Source organism: Nicotiana sylvestris, chromosome 8 (genome assembly GCF_000393655.2).
Source record: "Nicotiana sylvestris chromosome 8, ASM39365v2, whole genome shotgun sequence".
In the NCBI taxonomy this organism is placed as follows: domain Eukaryota; kingdom Viridiplantae; phylum Streptophyta; class Magnoliopsida; order Solanales; family Solanaceae; genus Nicotiana; species Nicotiana sylvestris.
In genome coordinates, this window is record NC_091064.1 from 67,353,862 (window position 1) to 67,362,979 (window position 9,118).

The window sequence follows — 9,118 nt, forward strand, 5'->3', positions numbered from 1 at the left end:
AAGGTGTTAGGCACCCCTCAGGATCCACTATTGTGGTTCCCGGCCAAACAGTTTTTGTGAATTTGTACAAGTAGCAAATAAACAAGTATGGTTCAAATAGTAGGGGATTTAAGTTTAAATACACAAGTGCTTGAAAAACAATTAGTGAAAAAGCAAGAGTTTAAAAAGAATTACTATCTAAGCACATTTGTGAATATAAAGGGGGTGTCCTAGGTTTGTTTATAATATGGATCACATCAATGCAATACCCGGTATGACACTTCTTAAAGAGGGGCTATACGTGGTATTAACGCACCAGTCATTATGTCCATATCTACCCTTTCCCGTCCCGTGAAGGTAATTAAAGCGAAGGTTGGTCTCGACACCTATTGCATGTTGTTAACCGTCCCTTTCTATCAGTCCCGGAGGAATTTAGGACTCCTATCCTATAGAGGAGGTTCTAGGCAGACCCTCATGTTTAAAGGTAAAATACTAAAGCGACATACAATAAACAAGTAGGACTTCAATAAAGGGGAGCATGGAAGACAAATGAAAGGCTCGGATATATACTTCCACACATAGTACACATAAATAACATGATTCATATGCAATTAAGGTCTAAATTCAGATCCTAACAAGTTATCTAAGTGATAACAGCAGAACCAAATTTATTACATGACTCAGAAAGAAGTCCGATTTAGGCTTGCCTACTGATTTTTAATACGTTGACAGTTAAACACTAATCACAAAGACAGTTATAATTTTATTTTAAAGTTGATTGCCTAAGGCTTGCCTAGGTGTGAAATAACATGTAGCAGTTATTCAGATTTGTTAATAATTCAGGTTGTTATACCTAATAGCATGTAGTTCTAAATGTTGCAAACATCCAGAGACTAATTATCAGTTTATTTAGAATATGAGGACCGTTTATACCTCTGTGTTTAGACTAGGTGTGATTGAATAAGTGCAATCCTATAACATGATGTCTAATGCAACATGATGCATAATAACTCAAATAGGATTTCTAAATGCATATCAAGTTATGCACAGTTTCAAAATAGGCAGGAGTGACAGTTTTTTTGTTGTTTACCTAATGCAAGATTTCTAAGTGCGGAACATGGTTGCAATATGGTGAGTGCATAAATAACAAATTGTGTTAGCACGTTTACCCTAAGGCAGGATTTCTAAATGAAATTTCAGAACATGTTTACGTGGGCAAAATCACATAATAGCAGCATATTTTTTTTATTATTATCTATCCTATGGACATGATTTCTAATTGTGGATGAGATGCTGAAAACAGTACATATAAATCCTAAATAGCATGATATCTAATGCATGACATGCTTGGCATGTTGTACCTAAACATGGCTGCTATTGCGCATAGAGAAATTAAACCTAGGAATATGATTTCTACCCTGGATTATACCCACCCTTTTTCACTATCTAACCCAAGAGTCATTTACAAATTATTACAGACCAATACTGAAATGAATTACATGAGAATAGTAAAAAATTATACTAAAGAGAGCCTGAAACAGGCACAGACTTTCAGCACCTGATTAGGACTTCCTCCTGAGTTATGTAATAAATCACCTCAAGTGCCAAGATTGTTCTATAGTCTTTCTCGTATCTGGGTGTGTTTGAGTTCCCTAAGGACCTCAAGGGATCTCGGGCAGTGCTCACACCTAGATTCCATAGCCAAGATAGAGTAAGTGCAGTGTGGAAATGCCAGCTTTTATGTGTCCAAGTTCAGAGGGAGCTCAAGGGTCCCAAGGTAAGGCTCACACAAAAGGAGCAGAACCTAGTGGTTTAAGAGTATATGTGAGAGTGCTTGACATAGATTTAAACGAGTTGAGTTGGAAATAGTTTAAACAATGATTAGTTTGAAATAAGCTTTGGAAAGCAATAGAAGAGTTTGCCTTGGTGAAAAACTAGTTTGGAGAAGAAAAGAAATGGGACAATCAACAACTCAAAACCAAATCAACATACATAGTTCAAACACATACATGGAAAGGAGGAATTGGGGACAAGTAGTTCATATGTGAAAGCATATTTGCACACAGGTTAACACCATAGAAGTACTACAGAACTTAAATAGTCACAATAATAGCCTATCACAAAAGGTTCATGCTAGTAGCTTAACAGTATTAGATTAAGGGGTGCTAAATAGAGTTACTTATTAGGTTTAGGGGGAAGGGTTCAGAATCACATAGTGACTAGGTGTCATGCTTATGATGTATTGGGGGTTAGGGGATAGGACAAAATAGTAGTTGAAAATGTAAGAAAGCAGTAAACATGCTGAATTACAGGGAAAGGGTAATCATATGGAAAAATAGGCATGCTAATTGCAAGGGAGATAGCAGAACCACAAGTAGAAGCATACGAGGAAAAAAGGAAGCACAATACAAATAGAGACATATTGTTTTGGGTGCTGTAAGTTAAACTGAAAACATACCAGTAAAAATGAGAGAATAAGCGCAGAGTGAGGAGTGAAAAAGCAGTATAATGAAAGGAAGTAGAGTAGTAGTGTGGAGAGCAGTAGAGCGGTAGAACAATATAGTCACTCAGTTTTGGCTTGCAGCCGACTGAGTATCAAGTCAACAACAAGAGAAACAAGAGAGTATGTATGTGTGTAAGAGAGAGTTCAGAACAGTGTAATAGTTTGTGTCCTATGCTAAAGAGAGGGTAGAGCATTTATAGTCTGAGAACAGGTAGGAAAATAAGGTAATAAGTACTGACTTAGCACAATTATAGAAGTAATACAAATCAGAATCAATTAAAGACCCGGACTCCCTTCAATTAGGGAGTCATAGTTCAAACGGGTACAAGTTGTATCAAATAGGGAAAAGAATTGCTTATAAGACTAATTTTACCAAAGTAGGAGTAGTAAAAGCATGTAACATGTAATAAGTACTAAGTACAGAATATTTTCAAGTAAGGAAAGTACACGTTAAATAACTAACAGCATATTTGTGCACATAAATAAGGTAGAGTACAATTTTAATTCTGAAAGTTAGTTCAAAGAATCACGAATGAGATTAAAAATCATAGGGAATCAGTACTAACTAAGGAAAGTATCACAAAAGTAAGGAAGCAATTCGAAAAATCAGCACAGAATTACAAGGAAAATACACAAAATCACAGATTCAGGGAAGCTATCGCAGGTCTAAGGGGATTACACAAAATCAATATAAATTATGTGAACAATCAATAAAACAAATAGTCGGACCTATTAAACGATAAATAACACGTGTTGAATAAAAATAGAGAAACCCTAAGAACAAATTAGAGCAGGAAGCACAAGAGTATATAGAACATACATGAAACCTAGAATGTTCATGTGAGACATGCAAACACATTGCAAACAGACTCAAACTTCAAATCGAACCCAGAAGTATTAGGGTTTCTTAACAAAAATGAATCGAGCAAAAGGAAAGACTCTAGTGATTTTTGAACATGCTAAAAATTACAAAGTAATTGCTAAAAATCCGAAAGAAATCGATTTTGCAAAAGGGTTTTGAAACCCTAGTCTGGAAAATGAGGAAATCATTTGAAATTAGAGAAATCTTTTGAGGAAAACAGGAGAACCTTAAAAGACACATAGATCCATCACAGATCTAAAAAGATCGGAGGATTTAAAGCTAGGGTTTCTAGAAAAGTAGTAGAGATGATAGAATAGGTCAAAAACCCATAGATCCATAATAAAACAAGAAGAAGTTCTTACTCACAAACAGAAAATGGCCTGAGACAGGATGATAAACAAAGTTCCAAACCGGAACCAGTTGGGGTTCCCTTGAGAAAATCTCAAGGATCCAAGAACACATAGAAACATCGTAGGAGGGGTTCACGCCGGTGACGGTGTTTTAGGGTTAGGGTTAGGTATTAAAGAGAATTTGGAGAGGAGGGGATTCAAGGGCAGTGCAAATGAGAGAATGGGGTAGGGTTTGGGGGGTCGTTGGATTAAAAAAGAAAAGAAATAACGTGGACCGTAGGTAGATTCCGGGTTTGGGTATGGGTTAATAGGGTGTAGGTCGGGTTTTTAATTGTAAAATTGGGCTGGGAATTGGGGTACGATTTGGCTATAATTGAAAGCCAATTTGGATATAATTTAAATAGCCAGTTTTTCCCTATTTAATTTATACAAAATAGTAGATAATTTCTGAAAAATAATTTAAAATGCTAAAATGGTTTATAATACATAATTAGCAATTTAAAAATATAGGATCTAATTTTATTCATATACAACATAACTAAATCTTAAAAGGGCTAATATTGCAATTATGTGAAATTTAGTTTTAAAAAATACTAAATGTAATTATAAAAATATATAAAAATTACCTTAGCCATATTTTAGTATAAATATAGAAATTCAATAGATGAATTATCAAAAAAATAATTTTGGAAATAATTATTGGGGATTTTATGGATAAAAGGGAGAAAATAAATCAATTTAAAACCTTAAAATTATGAAAAAAATAATATAAACCTTAGAAATGCTTATACACACACACACACACACACACACACACACATATATATATATATATGATATTTTGAAGGTATTTGGCATATTAAAAATATATAGGAAAAATTGGGTATCAACATTGACTATAATTGGACAAAGATTGTGTTTGATCTATCAGTTATTTTGATGTATTTTTGAGTATAAGAGATACTTAAACTATAGGGAAACTACACTAAAAGGAACTACATTTTACTACACTAAAAGACACTATATTTTACTATACTAGAAGGCACTATATTTTACTATGGTAAAAGACACTACATTTTACTACGGTAAAAGACATTATATTTTAGTACCCTAAAAGGGCACTATATTACTAGTCTTTAAGCAATTAAATAATATAAACTAGATAAAAAAATAACAAATATATTTTAATGACAAAACATTCACGAAAATAAATATAAAACAGTAAAAGTAATTTATTAACAAATAATTATAATTTCTCAATTTTTACATATTTTTTTAGAATATTAATATATTAGTCCCGATAAAAATAACATACTAGTTTAATCGCAAAAAAAAATACAAAACAACATGGAACACATTCAAAACAACTAATATGCATTATTTATACGAGTTTCGACATAAACTAAATCGGAATGCCTTGATTTATGTTTTTCGGAAAGTTGAAGCATTAAAAATTTGACTTCGATACAAGCAGCCCATAACAATATAAGGCTTGACTAGGACGTGGGACCAAAACTCATTACTTTTTGTGGGACGGATAGGGTCCACTCGAGTTTTTAATCTCGTTAATTGGGGGGGGGACCACTGTTCTTTTTTGAAATCTTGCTTTTGGTTTTTGAAGGGGGGGGGGAGGTATGAGAATGGTATTTGAAGAGGCAAAGCGTGGATTAATGCATTTTATGTAAAACATGCTTTTAAACCACATTTTAACTAAACGTCCAATCAGCTTCCGCTAAAATATGGTTTGATATCGCATTTTATATAAAACGCGCTAATGAACCGCGTTTTACCTTAACGTCCCAAACGGTCGTTAAGGTAAAAACGTAGTTCAAAACTTCGTTTTATACATTTTGATCACTAAGATTTTTTCACCTATTTATATATTTTGAGTCCAAAAAGGCAATATTTATTTTCCGGACTCTAAATTTTTGGGCCCCAATAATATTTTTAGTTATGGATTTACTATCTTATTTTCGTTTAGGCAATATTGAAGTTTATAGAAAAAGAAGAAAAGTACAAAATCCTTATAAAATGGAAAGAAAGACTATTTGTTCTTTAACAATAGAAATATTTTAGAACTTTGAATTAAGATACTCAAATCTTTATATTGATAATAACGTTTTTTACAATAAGATCCAACGCAACGAATTGTAAATACGTGGCTAACATATAATTAACTTGAATTTTCTTACCAATGTGAATTTCAATATTATTGTTAGATAAAGAAAGAAAAAAAGAAACCAATGTAATACTAATATTATATTTTGCAAGATAACTATCGCATAAAAAACAATTAAGGCCCTTATTAAAATTTGGCTTTAGGCCACGAGTTTTATTGAGACGCCTTTGACTGAAACATAATTATTTTATTGTTGAATTAATGATCTAATGCATATAGGTAGTGTTTTCCCTAATCTAAGTAAGTGAAGTAGAAGTATATTTTGATTCTTTGAGTGTTGAATGCTAATATTTAATAAAAAGATTAGAGCTTTTATTGAGTATTATAAATGTTGAGGCCAGATCCTATATGGAATGCGCGTATTTGGTGTGACGAACCTACTTGGTAAATTTAGGTGTGCGATAATATGTAAAAGCAGTTTCTTGCAGTTATTCTTGCTATTACTGTTCATATCAAAGACATTGAATTATGTTCAAGATATGTAGTTATGCTTATGTATGTTGATCTAGGTTTGGAGAGGAAAGATGAGTTAATTTGCCAGAGTTGAATTCCCAATGCAAACTTTTACTAGACATGGTTCTTCTATGATGTTGTTGTATTTGCTTTTGTTGTCTTGTTTAATGCTTTATTATGTCATTGATTCATTCTCTGTTATTGAGGTCCATTCAGGTTGTTTTATATCCTGGTCTACAACCTTCCTTTGGTAATTTCTTAGAACTTTTTGTCCTAGGCTATCCATGTTTGTGCTACTTAGCTTGTTGGAAATATTATATTTTTGGTTGTTAATGTGTCTCTTGTCCATCCCGGAAAAAGATGTCCAGATCATTCACCAACTACTATACCAATCTGGGGCATGCCTAATGTTGGGCGTGTCGTTAAAACCTTTAAATTGCTCTTATTTCGGCTTATCATCTTTTCAGGTGGAGGAATTGCTGAAGAATTATGACATCGTCTGTGCTTTACGAGTCAGGATACCCATCTCCGCTGACTTGACCAACCCCCAAAACTTTATCACCAAGATTACTCGATGCAAAAAGGTAGTCAACATCCCAAACTCAATGACAATCTTGGATGGACTTCTCCCAATATCCCTTGAGATGGCAAATAGAAACCTGACTGGAATATGGAACTTCACAAATCCTGGACTTGTTAACAATAATGAGATTCTTGAAATGTACCGTGACAATGTCGACTCGAGCTTTAGCTGGAAGAATTTCACTCTTGAGGAGCAAGCAAAGGTCATTGTGCTCCTACGAGTAACAATGAGCTTGATGCTTCAAAACTAAGCAAGGAATTCCCTGAAAATAAATCCATCAAAGAGTCCCTCATTGAATATGTTTTCAAGCCAAATAGGAAAACACCAGTAGCTTGAAACTTAGAGAAAATCTCAGATTTATTTTTTGTTTTGTCTTGTTCAATTAATCAACTATGTTTCAGTTCTAATAGCTACGGTTGGCTTGTCTTTTGTCTTGTCATTTTCTGATTTGAGTTTCTCTGGGAAGATATGAACTCCCTATCATAGGAGGTGGATGTGCAACTTTTCTCTATGTAATTTATTTTCTTTTTCCTTTCTGTTGTATTATGACCCCGTTTGGACATAAGAAATTTTTTCATTTTTTCAAAAAAATTTCACTTTTCTCCGAAATCAGCTTTTGTTCATAAAATTTTTCAATTTTCACTTGAAGATACATTTTAAAAATTTAAAAATTTCCAAAAAGTTATTTTTCAAATTTTTTTCTCAAATCATTCACAAAACATAAAAACAACCAAAAATTATATTCATGTCCAAACACAACTCTAAATTTCCAATACAATTTTAACCCTATTTTGGAATTTTACAATTCTTATGTCCAAACGCCCACTAAATGTTGTAATGGTATTAATTTCGCGAATAAATTGAAAATGATATGCCAATTGGATGATAGAAATGATGCAGAGAATATACTTTGTAGTTTGTCTTCTCTTTGTACAAATTAGGCACTCTTATACTGGCTAATGTTATGTGTAGCTGGATATCTCTAGCTTCTATGTCCACTGACACGTAAATAATGTTCTACATTCAACATAATTTGACTTGTTGTGTAATGACTCGGCCGATCGTTTCGAGAGTTATAGCCCCGTTCCCCCATTCCCTGCTTCTTTTTGTGTTCTTCAACTATATTATGATATACCGGGTTAGTTGGTTCAGGTTTGGAGTTGTTTCGGAGTGAATTGAGACACATAGTCTCTTATTTGAAAGCTTAAGTTGGAAAAAGTTGACTGGATGTTGACTTATATGTAAATGACATTGGATTTGAATTTTGATGGTTTCGTTAGCTCTGTTAGGTGATTTTGAACTTAGGAGCACGTTTGGAATGTGATTTAGAGGTCCGTAGTAAAATTAGGTTTGAATTAACAAAAGTTAGAATTTTGGCGATTTTGGCCGCCAAGGGAAATATTGATATCGGGGTTGGATTGGATTTCCGGAAGTTAAAGTAGGTTCGTGGTGTCATTTTTCACTTGTGTGCAAAATTTTAGGTCATTCAGACGTGGTTTGATAGGCTTCGGCGTCGTTTGCAGAATTCGGAAGCTTAGAAGTACTTAGGCTTGAATCCGGGGGTAATTTGATGTTTTGATTTTGATTTGAGTGATTCGAAGGTTCGTCTAAGTTCTTATGATGTTATAGGGCCTGTTGGTATGTTTGGTTGGGGTCCCGAGGGCCTCAGGGTGATTTCGGGTGGTTGTCGGCTTGTTTGGAGTTGGGGAATTATAGGTGAAGTGTTGTTTCTACTATTGTAACCGGACCTGTAGAGTGGGAACCGCAGGTGCGAGCCTGCAAAAGTGAAGGAGGGGTCGTAGAAGCGGCCAAGGATGGGCTGGGCAGGAGTCGCAGGTGCGAAGATGTTCCCGCACCTGCGAGGATCGTAGATGCGGGCAGTTGGGTGCATGTGCGAGAAATAGCCGAAGGTGCGATGGATTTCCGCACCTGCGATGGACGCAGATGCGGTCTTGAAGACACAGGAGCGAGGTCAGGGTTTTTAAGTGAAATTTGCACCTGCGATGGATTTTCCGCAGGTGTGGCATCGCAGAAGCGAAGATTGGACCGTAGGTGCAGTGGGCAGAAAAGCACCAGCTCAAGGTTTTTCTCTCATTTTTGACTATGGACTTGGGAAGCTCGGGAGAGGCAATATTTTGAGGAATTTCAAGGAAAATGTTGTGGTAAGTAATTCTAACCCGTATTGGTCTAAATTTCATGAATCCATGGC

At 34.7% G+C, this 9,118-nt stretch overlaps 1 pseudogene; it reads left to right on the top strand.

Annotated features, from left to right (window-relative positions):
* The window catches only part of LOC138875157 (bifunctional dTDP-4-dehydrorhamnose 3,5-epimerase/dTDP-4-dehydrorhamnose reductase-like), a 112,239-nt pseudogene extending 104,842 nt beyond the window's left edge, over positions 1-7,397 (top strand).
* The last annotated feature ends 1,721 nt before the right edge of the window (positions 7,398-9,118 follow it).